Genomic DNA, 19594 nt, shown 5'->3' with positions numbered 1-19594 from the left:
AAATGAAATATTACATATTTGTATCATTATGACAATCTGTGTACCGATTATAAACATCACATCATTTTAAAAATATTGGAGGTTAAAATATGTGTCTGTGACGGTCGATTTCAACGTTTTGTAATGCTTGCAGATTCTTAAATACTGGTTGGTATTCATATTTTAACATGTCAAGTAATGAAACCTATTATTTTATCAAATGTAGATTTATTCTAAGTTCAGTGTTACTTTAACAAATTTGTTAAAACAATTTTTTTTAAAAGATCAAAAGAAATATTTCTTATTTTCCCATCATTTGAATTCTTTTTTTCTGGGTGAAAGTAAATAGTTAATAATATTTACAAACAGCAAATTGTGAATTTTTCACGAAGGTCAGAAAGCTGTATCTTGAAATTGAGGCGGATTGTTTAAAGGTAAACAAATCTACCGCGTAATATGATACCACTTAGCGGTTCTCCCTGTCTCATCCCAAGAATGTTTCCGCAAGGGGTGAAATGAAAGATAGGAATCAATACAAAGACAAGGGAGCTGTATCTTCTCCCTGTAGGAGTACATGATAAGATGGTTTGGACAAGACTTTCGTGGTTTAATGCTAATATGTGCCTAATTTTGAAATGATATCTGTGTTTACCAAACTGACAAGTTACGACTACGTTCATAAGACGGAACCCCTTGTGTTGACATAATTTGTATCCGGTACTAATGTCATAGATACATAAATTATTGAAATTTGGGAAGAGAGTAAAATTTTCAAACATTCAATAGTAAAGTTTCTTGAAAACATTATAAAATGCTATGATGGAAAACTTCTTACGATTCTTTCTTTGTGTCTTTCATAATTAAAATTTCAAGTTATTGGAATAATTTTATCATTCATTATCTGATAGTTCTTATCCACTGTGTTCAATTTGTTTTGTATAATTTCGTTAGCTTAATCATTTAATTTGTGATCTAATTAATAAGTTAAATTATATACTAGCTTGACATTTTAAAAGAAATTTTATTTTACGTTTATCTATAATAACTGAGTGATAAACAACGTATTAATTAATGTTAGGTACGGAAAGTTTAAGATACATGTGTACATCAATGAAAACAACTGATATAGATGATAATTTATAGAGGGTGCAAAATCAAGCTTTTTTATTAGTTTCGTTCCGTGTCTTTGTGGCTTTTTTCTGTTAAACTGAAATACTTTTATCATACTGATAACATTTTATGTCATTTTCTCAAAGCTATATATCCCAAAAGAATTATCAACGTGTGAAAACTACATCGTATGCATTCTTACAAAATGAAAGCAAACCCACAGTAACTAGAAAGAGATTTCTACTGTTAAGTAATCGGAAATATTTTCCTTTAACTAAATTGAAAAAGTGTCAGCAAGATACGCAGATTAATTGATTAAACTTTCAACGTAATGACCCAGATAAGGCGCAGACGATAGAAATATGTTCCCCAATGACAGTGCGATGGGGACTGACTGAGGATTGCAGACGACACCTCAAGAACGGCCGAAACAGGTTTTCATCAATCCATACTGTAAATAAAGTTAATATCCTATGATTCTGGCAGGAAGTGCAGATAAATATCGTAGAACCATATAGAAACAAAACTTGAGTGGTTTCATTGAATTTGTTAGAACAAAAGTGAGTTAAAGATTCTTCATTGAATTCTCGAAATGAGTTCACTATCACTCCCATTCAACGAAAATTTCTATGTCAATGGTTTTTTTTTCGGAAACGTAAGGAATATAAACAGAATCTCTCAATCTCTCTCTCTCTCTCTCTCTCTCTCTCTCTCTCTCTCTCTCTCTCTCTCTCTCTCTCTCTCTCTCTCTCAGAGTAATATAGTAGTAAATAATGAAGTGAATTTCGGGTTTGAAAATACACAAGGACATGAACTGTTACGCCTATATACTTCAGAAGCGCGTCGTGTAAAGATGAAATGTATATTTTTTAATGAAAAGATTGTTGTCCTAATTTCTAGTTGTTAGAATGTACGTACAATATATTTATCAAGATTCATACGCATATTGTTAACATCAGCATCGCATTTATGAGAAAATGGCCATCATTACAATTAGAAAACACATCAAAGACAACAGCATTGGTAATGTATTTATTCCAAAGTGAATACGATTCATGATTGTAGTGTTGTCAAAATATTTAAACACATTAACTGTATGTAATTCCATATTTGACAAAGAACATTTTTCTCAGTTGCATTACAAATCATACATTACATTGTCTAGTGTATTTCAAAACACGAAATCTTCTGAAGACCTCCGATTCTAGTTTCGCTGTTTTAATCAGTAGTCTTACTTAACATTACGAGATCGTGAATACATGTATATATTACAGAAATAATGTTTAAATTATACTTCTTTTTTCACAATGCCTCCCGGGGCCCTTGATTAGTCAATAAATATCTTGTCGGGAAATCACAAATGATATTGCATAAAGGAAGTACTTTTATGATACGTGTTTGAATTGTTGCGCACATGTATTGGGTGAAAGATATATTTAGTTCAAATGAATTTAAGAACAATTTATGAATAATTACGTGCATATTTTTGTTATATTTATTGATATCATATAACCGTATACAGTGAATAAAACTTGATTATTACGAAGTTACTTGAAGCTCCAAATTAAATGTTAAATGATCTCTCTCCGTATTGAAAATCATAATGATTTTACGAATTCAATTGTAAACAGTGGTGGATGGGGAGGGGGGCTCTAAAATTTTCAAATTTAAAGTAAATCGTGGTCTCTTGTTTTGAAAAATGTAAACGATAAAAGAAGCAATAATTTATTCCACTCTTGGAAAAATTAATTGCAAAATGTTCTGATTTATCGAATTACTTTTATTGGGAGAGCCTACATTTTTTCCAAACATCCTTAAAACTTGCGTCATTTTAGTAATTTCACCTTGTTAAAAATAACAGAAAATAGTAAATATGACTAATTAGGAGACATTTTTCAAGCCATACAAAATATATACAACCCAGGAGCTGCCCCAACCAGGGCTTCGTCCTGGACCCACTGGGGTCCTCAAGTCGGCCCCCAGCCCCCTGCCTTATAAAGTTACGTTTCTGTAACCTCAATTCCTGGATCCGCCCCTGGTCCGTCATGCCGAATAGTTGACCAAAGACAAAATGAACGGTCATTCATAATTTCAAAATTTGAAACACGGTATTGTGAGTGTGTTTATAATGGTAGTGTTTGTCCAGTGTGACAATTTAAGGGCACAATTATGAATACACGTCGTTTCTTCTTTTCAAACACAATAATCATTTTAAACATAATGCACTATATGAATGACAAACAGAAAAACTGCTATATTGTAAACAATGGTATGATTTCTTGGACATTGTCATGTACATTTAGTGTACAAACTAATTTCGGCAAAATGTTTTAACTTTAAAGTTATATGATCTAGAGCCAGCGTTTCGGAGTTTATTGGCAAAATTTGTTGATCTAGAAAACATTATTCTAGAAGAACGGTTAACTCTGACACATATATGAACAAGATATGATTACAATCTACCGATCATAAAGTCTCCCAAACGAAGTACTGACTGTAAAAAAGTGGCTTTTCTGAGTACTACTATTTTCCTCCCTTGACAAAATCTATATCAATTTTAACTTCATTTGACAAATCTAGATCACAAAGACTTCGATTTTAAAATCTAAAAAAAAATTCCTCCTTTTTCCTTCCGTAAAACTGGTGTCACTTGACCTTGGTCCTAGTTTGTAGGTCCCAACATCCTCTCATCAATTTTGATGATCACATGTCTCTATCAGTCCCAGTTCTACAAGTTTTTATAATCAAGGTCAAGGTCACTGGAGATACTAGTTTGTAGGTTATTACATCGTTTTATCCTTTCTGAAAATTCCATGTCTCTATCAAGTCTCGGTTCAAAAGTTATAGAAGGGCCTCCGTGGGCGAGTGGTTAGAGCATCGCGCTCAAAATCACACGGCCTCTCACCTCTGTCGGCGCGAGTTCGAATCCCGCTCGCGCCGGTCAGTGAGAAAGTTTCCCAGTTTACTTTCGGAAGGTTGGTGGTCTCTTCCCAGGTACATTGTACCAGGTTCTCTCTTCCATCAATGAAAACTGGGCGCCACCAGATAAATGAAAAATTGTTGAGTGTGGCGGGAAAAAGCAATCAATCAAAAGTTATACCAGATTTATGTTCAAGGTCAGAGATCAAGGTCACTGGAGTCACTTGACCTTGATACCAATTAGTAGAGCCCATCATCTTTTCTATTATTTCTGAAAATACGGTCTCTTTATCAGACCAAGTTCTTAGATAATACTAAATTTATTATCTAAGGTCAGAGGTCAAAGTCACAGAAGTTACTTGACCTTGATTCTAGTTTGTAGATCTTATCATCCTCTTATCATTTCTGAATGTCCAATGTCTCTATCAATTCCAGTTCTAAAGCTATATGAGATTGTATGTTCAAGATCAGAGGTCAAGGTCCCTGGAGTTATGTGACCTTGATACTAACTTGTAGATCCTAACATCCTTTCATGATTTCTGAAGACCCCATATATCTATCAGATCTGGTTCTTAAGTAATACGAATTTTATGTTCTAAAATTAAGACTCTAAGGTCAAAGGTCAAGGTCACTTGACTTTGATACTAGTTTGTAGTTCCTGTCATCCTCTTGCCATTTCTGAAGATCCCGTGTCGCTATTAGTCCCGGTTTTAAAGTTATACCAGGTTTTAGGTTCATGGTCAGAGGTCAAGGTCACTGGGGTCACTTGACTGTGATACTAATTTGTACGTTCTGTCATTATCTTTTCATTTCCGAGGACCCCAGGGGTGTGTTTTACAAAGGAACTTACGACTTACGACCAACTTTACATACTGGAATTTTCCAGTTTATTGTAAGATAATTCGCTCTAAATGCAAAATATTTTTTTTAAATGTGGTAACTTAAGCCTCAGAAAAATTTCCTTCATTCATTTAAAGTAACAACTGTGTAATACACTTTAAGACTTGCGACTTTGTCGTAAGTTGTTTTGTAAAACGGACCCCAGGACTCTATCTATCATACTTGCCAAGTTGTATCTGTTGAATTTTGGAAATATTTTTCCCATAGAGTTTTATGTTAAACCCCACCCACATTTGATCCCCCCCCAAAAAAAATGTACCCTAACCCCCTTCAATCTGAAAACAAACACATTTTTGCACATCTAGATACATTGGCCTATCACATCCTTGAATATCTAATATTTTTATCGAATGGTTACGGAGAACGGTTTTGGACAGTTTTAGGTGCGAGAATGAAGCGGAAGAAGAATAAGAACCGAGCAAAAACAATAATTCTCCAAACTTCGTCTGGGAGACTTAATACTGAAGAAGTATTTTATCAAAATTTGCAATTTTAAGAGAAAATTTGAAACATGCTAGAATCATTTATAAAAATATTTGGGGGGGGGGGGGTGAAGAAATAAATGCTTTCAACAAAAGAAACAATACCATATGAATTGCACTTAAAAAGCAAAAACGAAAATACGGTAGAGAATGGAAAATATGGTCCTTGTGGTTAAATTCATACATTTTATTTCAAAAGTTTTTGTTTCTCTTTTTTTTTCTAGGTAACATTTTACGAAGCTTCATGACAGGGTTGTGAAATGATACGAATCAAATATCCATTCAGATTTGTTTTCATTTCTGTGACAAATGTTAACACAAATCTCATTGTAGACGATTTCGGCAAGGGTTAGGAGAAAATTGTATTACATTTTAGTATGTTTAATAAATTAAGGATTTGTTAAGCAGGATTTTTGTACTTTTATCATCTCAGAGGCGGAGCTTAATGTCTCTTAAGCCGATGTTTTCAGCATTTTATCCAATAGAAGATAAATTAGCTATTATACAAACACGTTTCAATTAGCCTTATCTGCGCTACTGCAGTTTTAATAGCCTGAACCAGGGCGACATTTAATGATATCGGTAGATTCAGTTTTGTTTTTACACAATCGGCAAATATTTGTGCGCACTTTTATCTCACAAACACCAGGAAATTCAGATTCCATGTATCGATGAAAAGCATGAAAAGCAGTGGAATTTTTAAGCGTAAAAATAATTTGGCATATCATAGATTTAGCATATTAAATTCAGACACCTGTTTCTAAGCATTTTGGAATTTATTCTTTCACATTGCAAATATTCAAATATTTCATTTAAAAGTTTTACAATTGCAATCTCTTTCAAGCTCAAAAGTCAAATGTGTGCACTTTTCGCCGAGCCATATGTACAAGTTAGAGCTTTACTTTTTAAGTGAGTTTATTACAAACTTTCATCCAAGTGCGTATATACAACTTATAATTTAGAATTTTAAATAATCTTTCAGGGTTTTTTATTCTCTAGATCGCTAAACAAAATTTTGATACGTTTTAGTGTCCTTTTAAAGGTATTTCCAATGTTTTGGGGATTTAATATATCTCACTATTAATTTCAAAAATTCAAAACATAAAAGAAAATTCTAATTCTATAAACAACACGTGTCAATAAATTCTGTAGCCATAATTATATTATCCCAACCAAAACCACTGCAGTTCAGAACCAGTACCAGTATCAACAATTTTAAGGGGTATATGTCTTTTTTAGCGGAAGGTCATTTCAAAGAAAATCCTGAAATTTTGCATCAAATCATTTATGAAATATGTGCAATTTTATCCTTGTTTTTAGCAAAGACCAAAAAAAAAAAAATATTTCCCAAAAAGATATCAAAGACCACAGTCAGCCAATTCATTTTTCATATTTTGAGGGAAAATATTTTGGAAAATATTTTAATTTACATTAATATATTCACATTTCATCAAAAAGTCTAAATATTTAGGCGTATTTTTTTTATTCAGAGATAAAGCTGGATTTTTAAGTATTCTCGGTCTCGTTTCCTTTACTGTCCCTTGTGGGTTTTTCTATATATTTTTACAATATAAATTACATGAAATCAAAAATTAAAGAATGTTTATGTTACAAAACATGAAATTTTCGTCAATTTTTTTATTATCATTGTTTATTTATTTATTTTTTAGTCACTATTGATATCAATACTATTTCATTTGGTTCGTTAATTAAAAAAGCAAAAGTGAAACTTCTTACTGTTTATTTTATTTTTTTTTTTTTTTTACATTTACTGTGCTAATAACCCGCTTCTGTAAGGAGACAAAGACAATGTGTAATGGCCCTTCATAAAATGTCTAAATCCCAATACGCGTTAACAACACGATTTTTGTTGTGTTATTCTTTAAGTACACATTTAACGCTTAATCATATTTACATAAGATTTGAGTGCGAATTATTTTCAAAGTATCATTATAATTCCCCATTTCCTGGGATTCTCTGTATTTGTCAGTTGACGAGTAGATACAGTCATGGCTACTGTATATTCAAAGTGTTTAGTAGAATTGGCATTGTGATGCTAAAGTTGATATTCCGGGTGGTGCTGTGACGTCAATATGATTGTTATTTCAGCATTCGGATGCCAGGCTTATATGGTATCTTATATTGTCTTACAGTACACTTCAAAATTTAAATGTTTTGCATAGTTAAATCATGTCGGAACGTAAATATTGTGAGTTTAATATCACCAATTTGCACATTGAAACCTACCATTTTGTCACTTCATTATTAAATTAAACAATTATGTTAAAATGATAGACACCAAAATCATTCCTTTCAAAAATTTCCTGATACAATTTAAATTGCTGGGTTTTTTTCCTAACCGAAGCAAGGAATATATATATTTAATAGTATTTAAAAATCCATTAGCGCAGATCGATATGTCAATGTTTTGTCTATATTTTACGTATAAAAGTTTAAATTCCTGGATTCAGAGTTGTTGATTTTGGAGAAAATTCAATATATTTTCCATAACTTCCGGACAAAAAGCATTATAATGAGAGCATCTTGAATTTTACCTTTATTTACCCGGAGAAAGCCATGCTTAAATTGCATCCTTGTGGGTTTTAAGACTTCCAAGTCAGGACAGTGGAACCATTCAAAGAGTCGACGCAATTGATGGAACACTGTATTTCATGTAATTCCCTCTTTCAATTGTCAGTTTGACCCTACAAGTCTTAGATTATTATATTCGTTAACTTGATATACCATATAAAGTTAAGGTCAAGGTCAAGTTGGTGACATGCGGACGTGTTGTAGAGGAGCGCATGCTATTTCTAAATTTCGTCAAATTTATGGAAGTTCCGAGTCTGAAAATTTGGATCGCATATGTATTATATATGTTGTTCCACTTTCATATCCAAAAGTATTTTTCAAGAATTCTCATAATATTATAAATAGCATGCAAAGTTAATTTTGCACATTTCTTATATTATGTTTTTCGTATTCATATAGATGTTCATATGCTCAACTAATTAAGAAACCATTTGATCTACAAAAACTATTTCATAGCCTAATTCAGCAAAACTCGTATTAATTATTTTCATGTATACCTCATTACAATATTGTCACATCTTCAAATAATACTGTTATCAACCATGTTTTCGTGTGATGTTTCTTATGTTTGACTTTTATATTTGGGATAGGATCGACATGTACATCGGCTATGCCTGTTGCTCGATACTTTTGAGTTTATCAATAAAATAGGTTTAAATTGAATGTATACCATATATAGTACTGAAGAAAACATGGCCCTGCTGTTCTTATTATGGGCATAAATAAACAATGGTAGCAGGGGGTGATTTGTATAATCAGCGAATATAGAAATTACCCCCGTCCGTCCGTTTCTATATAATGCATACTCTTATAATTCGCACAATCTGGATACTTTCTCTTAAAAGAAAATATTTACATTTTATAATGCGTGTATCATGTCGGTTTGAAATTAAGGCCGGTGTCTTATTGACAGATAAGATACATTGAAACGGCGTAGTAAAAGTAATAATGTTTTATTGCTGACAATATGTTGGTAAACGTAAATAATTGTGCAATCATGAGATCATATATCCGAATGTAATTAATTTTTTTTTTCTATTTTCTTTTTTCAATATAGTATACATCTTTTGATCATATTATCCTGACCGAATGAGACGTCACGAAACCCGCGCCAAAAATAAAGTGCTATATAAATGTACATAAAAATAATACTAATGCACCAGCAGAACTATGGGACTTTCAAATTAATAATTAAATGAAAATAATTTAGAAATCAAATAATCATTTGAAATACCGAAAACAGAATAATGTTGCCGTCCGAATTCTGTTAACAGAACTTTCCAAAAAGTGTAGTGGGTCACTACTTGTTTTTGTTGTTGTTTTTTAATTTGTTTTTTTAAATCAAGTTATACTTTCCCGAGATCCCAGAATTTAATTACTTTTTACGCATTACATGAGAGCGTTGTTCACAATTACATGCTGTCAAAGTGTTCCGTACAAAATTAAGCAAACCAAAATTTTAATGACAAAAATTCTATACGCAGTATAAAAGGGGGAAATTAAAATTTTGACATAATTGACAAAATTGTGGGGAAAGTGAAAAAATGAAGATAAAAAATACTTTTATACTTACGATAAAAATATCTTTTTTATGTAAAACACAAATTAACACCTATTTACTTTTCGTTAAAAAAAAGCAATTTCATATATTTAAAGTTCTTACAAGTCCGCCCTGTGAACAGATTCTTTATCTTTATTCCGTCTTTCTGATTGGATAGCCCAGAAGGCATGATTCACATTGCATATTTATGTACGAGGCGCCGAGGATCAATTTTCTCCCAAACACGGAATATAAACACGGCCATTACGCTTCCATTACGGAAAGTAGGTTTTGATGTGTTTGTCTGGGCCCCAGCTCTAACGGCAGAGCACCCTCAATTTTACCCCCGCCCTTTGCTGTACTTGTCATGACAACTTAAATCTTTTGAAAATTAACTAAGCTGCTTTACAAAGGTACACGTAGCTTAGTATATTCCAAAGGTGTTGAGTTTTAAAGAAACATCTTTTGTTGATCAAAACTTACGTTCGAGTTTACGCAAGCTCAACTAGAAGGAACTGTGAAGTCAATATTGGAGTTATTTTCATTTAGACATCCAAATGAATTCGTGATTGTAAAAAACATGGTTGAAAATGCTGTAGTATAAAATAGATTGAACCTGCTAATGATTTCTTACTGTATTTCATCCTCGGAATAATTTTCTTCATTTCCTAAATTGATAAGTAGTAGGTCGAAAAGTATTGGCAAAAAAAAATACGAAGCTTACTAATTTCAGAATGTGTGGATTTACATAAGTTTCACAAAGCGGGAAACATAGTGTATCAACTTTAAAAAGCAAAATCTCTCGAGACATTTGGATGTTGAGAGGAGTGAAACTAGTGATGGCGTTACTACTGGTACTAACTACTCTTCAAACAAAAATGACAACAGTTTACATTCTAAAGTTTTCTTCTCATTTGCTGTTTTGTTAGAAAGTCAACATATTGTGTCGTTTTCTGCATCATACGCTCTTAAATATTCAGACGAATATGTTCATGCTGTTTTCACGCCATTAAAAGCAACTGATGAGGTCGATCTTAGAGCGTGTGTGTGTCTGTTAAGTTCATACAGCTTTTTGAAGAATGCGTCATGTCAGTGGTAGCGATATTAGTATACTACTATTAAGATAAGATATATACTTTACTCCTATTTTCGGTCCCGAGGTATACAAAGAGCGAAGAGAAAGAGATATTTTTGTTGAATGCATAAATCTATATGATGGATCAATTTAAAACATATTTCTGTTATCAATAATACCCGTATGTTTTCAACAACAAAATATTGTATACACAGCATATCCTAGCTAATACTTATGCCCCATAATACGTGTTAAACATGTTTGTTTCATTTCTATATTCAACATTTTTTTCTGTTTTGATTCTTCATATATATGATAGTTCTAGTCCTACTGGAATCGAATAAAAAAGTTTGACTTTGGAAGGAAAGGAAGCAAAGATTAATGTTGACAAAGACCTCTCTCTAAAAATCGCATGGACATGTTTTTTAACTTGCCGTCTGTAGGAAATAGGTGAATGTGAAAGTATCCAATCTATAAGTATATCAAGCTGCTGCCAGGTTCTAGGTACTCCTAGTCTGGATCATCCCGACGTTTGTGTATACGACCATAGGGAGTAAGCGTATACACAAACGTCGGGATGATCCAGACTAATGTACTCCATACATTATACATGTATACTGCACACGATGTACTTTTACATTTCGATCTCATAGTACCAGTAAAGCTTTGAAGGTTTCTCCTTTTAAAGGTATTTCTCAGGTAACAGGTATTATAAATATACTTACATGTACTATAATCTGTATTTTCAAGTAATAATTATTCATCAATTTTTTTTTTTAAATAGCGTTTTAAAACTCTGTTTAGTTTATAACTATAGATTTACTTTCACTCCGTTTTTCATTTTTGCTAACTGAAACTGAAGAATAATATCTTATAAACTTTCAAATTTTGAAATAGGCTAATCACTGCGTATAAATACACTATCACGGGTTATTTTCGGGTTTTTTTTTTAAATCAAAATTCAATTAAAATGATTTAATTTTTTTTTTAGTTTTTAAAAATATATGAGATGATTTACCTCGAGCCTCTTCAGGGTCGAGTTTTACTAAACATCGTATACTCAAACGTAGACGCACGCGTAAACGTAGGGTTTGCGATTGATTTTACGTGCGTGTAGAGTGTGTTTTACAAAGTGTCATATCTGTATCCGTAAACGTAGCTATTTACGTATAGACTTTCTCATTACTTACGACTGGAACTCTTCAAAAGAAGGTAGAGATATTTTCATAGTAATGAAACCTACGCATGCGTATTTCTTACTTTTCTTTTGCTTGGTCTCGTCTGCTCGTTTATATCGACAATAAATGACCAAAAAAAACCCAAACAAAAACAAGAAAGTCCAACTGGTCTGATGTCAAGATGGACGTATTAATCGAGGCTTACGCCAATGCAATACAAATTATCGGTATATCAAACGGAATAAATACATGTAAATAACCCCATCTCTTCCTATCGGTGTGTCCCATATCTTCATACCGGTATATTAAACGGAATAAATACATGTAAATAATCCCACCTCTTCCTACCGGTATATTAAACGGAATAAATACATGTAAATAATCCCACCTCTTCCTATCGGTATATTAAACGGAATAAACACATGTAAATAATCCCATCTCCTCATACCGGTATATTAAACGGAATAAACACATGTAAATAACCCCATCTCTTCATACCCGTATATTAAACGGAATAAACACATGTAAATAATCCCATATCTTTCTACCGGTATATTAAACGGAATAAACACATGTAAATAATCCCATCTCCTCATACCGGTATATTAAACGGAATAAACACATGTAAATAATCCCATCTCTTCAATATTTGATTTCACCATAATTTCATTTGAACATACGTGCATATCGTTAGCTGTTTATCAAAAACTAAATTCTCTGAAATAAAACCAATCTGAATCTGCCCTTTAACAATTCCACGAGGCCGGGTACTTGTCAAATTTCTCAAATTAACAAGTGTTTAATTATTTATATATCATCAATATGACTATTATATCAATTCATTGTATAATAAGAAAATCACCACTTACCCAGAATCAACATGAAAACACACATATATTATTTATATATGCAAGGTGAAGATAACGAACAGTGATCAATCTCATAACTCCTACAAGCAATACAAAATAGATAGTTGGGCAAACACGGACCCCTGGACACACCAGAGGTGGGATCAGGTGCCTAGGAGGAGTAAATATTATTTAGAATAGTTTTCAAAAAAAAAACCATTTGTATTATATTCTAAATAATAATTAAAACTGAAGAATTTGCTATGATAGTTGAATTGCCATGGGCACGAATTGTGCTCCTTTATCAGCTGATCTGTTTTTATATTCTTACGAGGCACAATTAATTCAAAAGCTTCTACATGAGAAGAAAAAATATCTTACTATGACCTTCAACTCGACATTTAGATATATCGACGACGTTTTATCTATTTATAATACTCATTTATTTCCACTTTTATGTCGATCGATTCGATATATCCCAGTGATTTTGAAAGAAGACACCACAGAGTCTTTCACATCTGCTTCATACCTGGATATTTTATTGAACGTAGATGTTAACGGCACACTGACAACTCAACCTTATGTCAAACGAGATGCCTTCAGCATCTCCATCGTCAACTTCCATATTTATATATCAATATACCACTTTTACCTACGTATGGTGTTGATTATCTCTCAACTACTTCGATACGCACGAGCATGCTCTGCGTATGATTAGTTTTTAATCGAGGTAGGCTACTGACAAATAAGTTTATGTTAACAGGGGTTTCGAGTCTCGTTTTAAAGTCAGTATTTTGCAAATACCATGGTCGTTATAACGATCTGATTTACAAATACAACCAGTGGTTCTGTTGAATACTGTCTCGCGAGTTTCATACCAACTGTTTGACCGTTCTTTACATACTGATTTTGACTATGAATTGCCCCGTTTACCTGATCAAGATATAGGACTCACGGCGGGTGCGACCATTAAAATGAAGTATATTCAGGAACTGTTAAAAAATCGTATTGAAGTTCCTGGACATGCCCAAGTAATTTATCATGAAAATGTCTTCAATTCCCAGTCACTACCACTGTCATGCATGTACCCAGCCATGTCATTATTGTGCTTCTTAGTTTAAACTATGGCATGCAAGATTGATTGATTGAATATTGTTTAACGTCCTTCTCGCAAAATTTTCACTCATATGGAGACGTCACCATCGCCGGTGAAGGGCTGCAAATTTAGGCCTTTGCTCGACGCTTACGGCCTTTGAGCAGGAAGGGGTCTTTATCGTGCCACACTTGCTGTGACACGGGACCTCGATTTTTGCGGTCTCATCCGAAGGACCGCCCCATTTAGTCGCCTCTTACGACAAACAAGGGGTACTGAGGACCTATTCTAACCCGGATCCCCATGTAAGATTATTCTATCGAATGAAAAGGAAAAGATATACTAAGAGTCATACTTGGCCCACTGTTTTATTGACAATGCGATTCTTTAATTAGTATATTAAAATGTTGTCTATATAAACTAATTTTGATTTTCATAAAAGCCGAAAATCAAAGGATTCTCATGGATTTTACCAAACTGTATACATTGTAATGTGCATTTCCGCGCTTTTCAACAAACTTCAGTTATAATTTTTCTTTGAAAAACATTGAGCATCTCTGGAACAGTTTTATACCAAAGTTGTAGCTAAAGTAAATGCACAAATTACGAATACATAAGTTTGAAAGTAAGGGAAAGTGTGTGTCATATTTTCTGATGTGAAAAGTGTACCTCGGCAATTTCTTATTTACCAAAAACTTCGGAATTTACAAAATTATCCCTTACCATCTTGTGAATTTGGTACATGCTGCAGGTTAATAACAGAATTCAATTTGAGACAGGCATCGTTTATTAATGATGTCATCTAAAAAGAGGGGGACATATCAGGTCATCATCCTATTAAGTTCTTCGACAATCAAACATGGTTTTGAATATACAAAACGAATGGAAATTACTACAAAGTATTATCCCTTAGTTACCAACTCAATACAAAATGTTTGTTAAGTTTATCTAATGTGACTGAAAGACAGATCTTAAAACGAAGGTCGCCATCTGAAATACCGGAGATTAAACCTTCGCCACCAAGAGGTCTAAAATTCTCAGCCATAGCTGTAGACCACTCAAGCCCTCTTAACCTCAAACAGATAAATGCAGATTTTGTAAGTACTTAAACCGAGTACATGGAAGGTTTTACAGATTATGAAATACTATTAGAAGAGTTCAATTCCCGACATTCCTCTCCGGCTCGCTACAAATCCACAAAGGGTGCTTGAAGTATTTCATTATCGGTTACACGATGTGATTTGGTTTTATTTCATGCTATGCATCCAGAATTGTGCTGCCGAAATATCAAAATAAATTGAAACTTTCACAACATACATTTATAATTAAGGTGAAATTATTTTTATCTTATCTTCTATTTCATATTAAGAGTTCTAAACTAGAACCTGAAATATAGAACAATGAATCATAGGCCGGGAAATCACTGTATGGGTGCATATTTTCGCTGCAATATAATTTTCGGTATTTCAGTACAGCCAAAAACAAGTAAAACTGCAACGATTATAACCTAGCCATAACATGTAGAGTGAACATCAGACTGTAAATTTCACGGTGAGTGAATGTCGATTTAGACACGATACAGTCATAATAACAACGGTGAATAATAGATATGAATACAGAATATCAAAAATTTTGAACCAGTTTTTCTTCGAAAATTCCTGATAAAGGTTAGCAAATTACCACGAGTTTGAACATATCTTTTAACAGTTGGTTTTTACATGTATTTTAGCTTTTGCTTGACTTTTGTTGTTTATCTGGAAATATCAGTTATTTGAATACAACTCTGTTTTTCAACCCCGCCCATCTGTTAAATTTCAAATACTTCAAATCAAAGCAAAGTAAGAATTATACGTCATTCAATTTTTTATTTTTATTTTTTTGATCGGGTGTGGAATTGCCGAGTCATTTTGAGGCATGGTCAATGGAAAGGGTTGGGAATGTTTTATCATTTTCAATATCGGAGAGGTTGATAATATTGACCTCAATCAGACCAATATCTGTCGTGTTGGCTGTGAACCCCTCACGATCTCTGACTCCTGTCGCCACCCTGCCGTCATGTAGATTAGTAACCGCTGCTTGTCCTGCATCGACCACAACCGACTCCAAAGACAAAGTGAGTATGTAAATCGCTCTCAAGTGCCCATTAATTTATAATTTCCCCTTGTCCTTTTAAATCACACCAGCTAGAACGGTACGTTAACATTCCACGACACAGGTTCACCCTCTTAGTATCCGGGCACTTGGCCAACAATTAAAACTACGTCACAAATGATACAATTCGCATGCAAACACTCGGACTTTCAATCGTCTGTCGAAAGCCATATAAATTCCGCGCGCTCCACAATCCTGTAGGTATGTATGCTATGAAGATACGCGTCTTGTTGTCAGTTCCCACGCTCCGGACTCTGGATGAAGACAGAACCGGTTTTGTCTTTTACTGTGAACGGAAACAGATAACCGTTACTTTTCTTTTATGTAATGATAAGCCTTTGAAGCCATGTGATCGCCCCTAATCAACCCACCTGTATAGAGGGAAAAGAAACAAGAATATACTCTAATAATCGCCCCTAATTAACCCACCTGTACAGCGGGAAAAGAAACAAGAATATACTCTAATCATCGCCCCTAATTAACCCACCTGTACAGAGGGAAAACAAGATGTGTTTGTGAAACACAAATGCCCCCGATAATGGCCAATTCCGAAGATGGCCAAGGTCACAAGGGCAAATATCTTGGTACCAGTAGATTGATTGATTAAATATTGTTTAACGTACCGCTCGAGAATATTTCACTCTCGAGAAATTTCCACTCTTATGAAGACGTCACCAAGACCGGTGAAGGGCTCAATTTAGGCCTATGCTCGGCGCCCACGGCCTTTGAGCAGGGAAGGATCTTTATCGTGCGACACCTGCTGTGACACGGGGCCTCGGTTTTTACGGTCTCATCCGAAGGACCGCCCGATTTAGTCGCCTCTTACGACAAGCAAGGGGTACTGAGGTCCTATTCTAACCCGGGTACCCACGGGAAAGAACAATCTTGTCACAAGAAATGCTCATGTACAATATGAAAGCTCTAATATTTACCATTTAGAAGTTATGACCAACGTCAATTTTTTTAAAAGTAGGGCAAATGTCAAGGTCGAAAGGTTTAGTACCAAAGGAAATGTCTTGTAACAAGGAATACTTATGTGAAATATCAAAACTCTATCACTTACTGTTCAAAATTTATTAGCAAGGTTAAAGTTTTCAAAAAGTAGGTCAAACTCCAAGGTCAAGGGTAAAAAAATGATGGTACCCACGGACAGGTCTTGTCACAAGGAATACTCATGTGAAATATCAAAGCTTTAGCACTTACTGTTCAAAAGTCATTAGCAAGGTTAAAGTTTCAGACAGAATTATAGAATGACAGACAGGACAAAAACAATACCCCCCCCCCCCCCCCGATCTTCAATCTCGGCGGCATAAAAACTCTAATAATGCCCTTAATTAACCCACCTGTACAGCTCGAAAAGAAGCAAGAATATACTCAAATAATCACTCCTAATTAACCCATCTGTACAGCGGGAAAAGAAACAAGAATATACTCTAATCATCGCCCCTAATTAACCCGCCTGTAAAGAGGGAAAAGAAACAAGAATATACTCTAATCATCGCCCCTAATTAACCCACCTGTACAGCGGGAAAAGAAACCAGAGTATATACTCTAAAGAAAATTTACAAAGAAAAAAGACAACATTCCCAATCTCATTTTGATATATCATGATCTTTGAAATATACTATTGGGGTTTAATATATTGTACATGTAAATTTCATTTCTAGAACCTATTCATGAAGATGATATATGAATATCACTAATCTCTATATTATCGCACAGCTTAAAATGTATTATTGTCTTTTGAAAATAACATGACAACTAAATCATGTAAAACATCACCGATGATGACCACCGATACAATGACTAATTAACTATATAACATATACTGATATCATAACTAATTAACTATATAAATCATAACATGTACTGATATCATAACTAATTAACTATATAAATCATAACATATACTGATATCATAACTAATTAACTATATAAATCATAATATGTACTGATATCATAACTAATTAACTATATAAATCATAACATGTACTGATATCATAACTAATTAACTATATAACATGTACTGATATCATAACTAATTAACTATATAACATGTACTGATATCATAACTAATTAACTATATAAATCATAACATATACTGATATCATAACTAATTAACTATATAACATGTACTGATATCATAACTAGTTAACTATATAAATCATAACATGTACTGATATCATAACTAATTAACTATATAAATCATAACATATACTGATATCATAACTAATTAACTATATAACATGTACTGATATCATAACTAATTAACTATATAAATCATAACATATACTGATATCATAACTAATTAACTATATAAATCATAACATATACTGATATCATAACTAATTAACTATATAACATGTACTGATATCATAACTAATTAACTATATAAATCATAACATATACTGATATCATAACTAATTAACTATATAACATATACTGATATCATAACTAATTAACTATATAAATCATAACATATACTGATATCATAACTAATTAATTATATAACATATACTGATATCATAACTAATTAACTATATAAATCATAACATGTACTGATATCATAACTAATTAACTATATAAATCATAACATGTACTGATATCATAACTAATTAACTATATAAATCATAACATATACTGATATCATAACTAATTAACTATATAACATGTACTGATATCATAACTAATTAACTATATAAATCATAACATGTACTGATATCATAACTAATTAACTATAAAATAAATCATAACATATACTGATATCATAACCAGTGAACTATATACAACATTACACATACCATCGTCAACTTCCCATATTTATGTAGCAATATTCCATTATCACCTGCATATGGTGTTTATATATATCAACAGATTCGATACGCAAAAGCTTGTTCTGCGTATAGTCACTTTTTAAATCGATGCAAGCTACTGACAAACAAGTTGATGGTATAGGGGTTTCAACAGTCTCGATTGAAGTCAGCACTTCGCAAATTCTATGGTCGTCATAACGATCTACATGTAGTTCGTCAATACAACCTATCATTGTGTCAAATGCTGTCTGACATGTTTCATACCGATTGTGTGGCCGTTCTTAGCACACTGATTTTAACTACGGATAACTCCGTTTACCTGATCAGGATATTAGGCTCACGGTGGGTGTAACTGGTCGACAGGGGATACTTACTCCTCCTAGGCACCTGATCCCACCTCTGGTGTGTCCAGGAGTCTGTGTTTGCCCAACTCTCTATTTTGTATTGCTTATATGAGTTATGAGATTGATCACTGTTCGTTATCTTCATCTTGCATTACACATACCGATATCATGACCAGTTAACTATATAAACATTACGCATACCGTTATCATAACCAGTTAACTATATAAAATATTACACATACAATATCATAACCAGTTAACAATATATGAATATTGCATGCAGTTGAGGGTAACATTAAAAATTTTCACCCCGAGAAAACCATTGTCAACCGAGGCGTAGCCGAGGTTGACAATGGTTTTCGAGGGGTGAAAATTTTCAATGTTACCCTCAACTGCATGCAATATTTGTTTTATTATACTGAATGTTATATGTAAACAACAAAAACAGAAAGACATGTACTTCAGTAATTTATCTATGGTGTTGTAAACAAAAAACAAAAATTAAAGTAAACATGGTGATATAATTCAAAGTTAACAAGCTTAAAATTGTGAATTCTGTAATAATCTACA

Source organism: Ostrea edulis, chromosome 7 (genome assembly GCF_947568905.1).
Source record: "Ostrea edulis chromosome 7, xbOstEdul1.1, whole genome shotgun sequence".
Taxonomy (NCBI): Eukaryota; Metazoa; Mollusca; class Bivalvia; order Ostreida; family Ostreidae; genus Ostrea; species Ostrea edulis.
Note: the sequence above shows the minus strand (reverse complement) of the source record.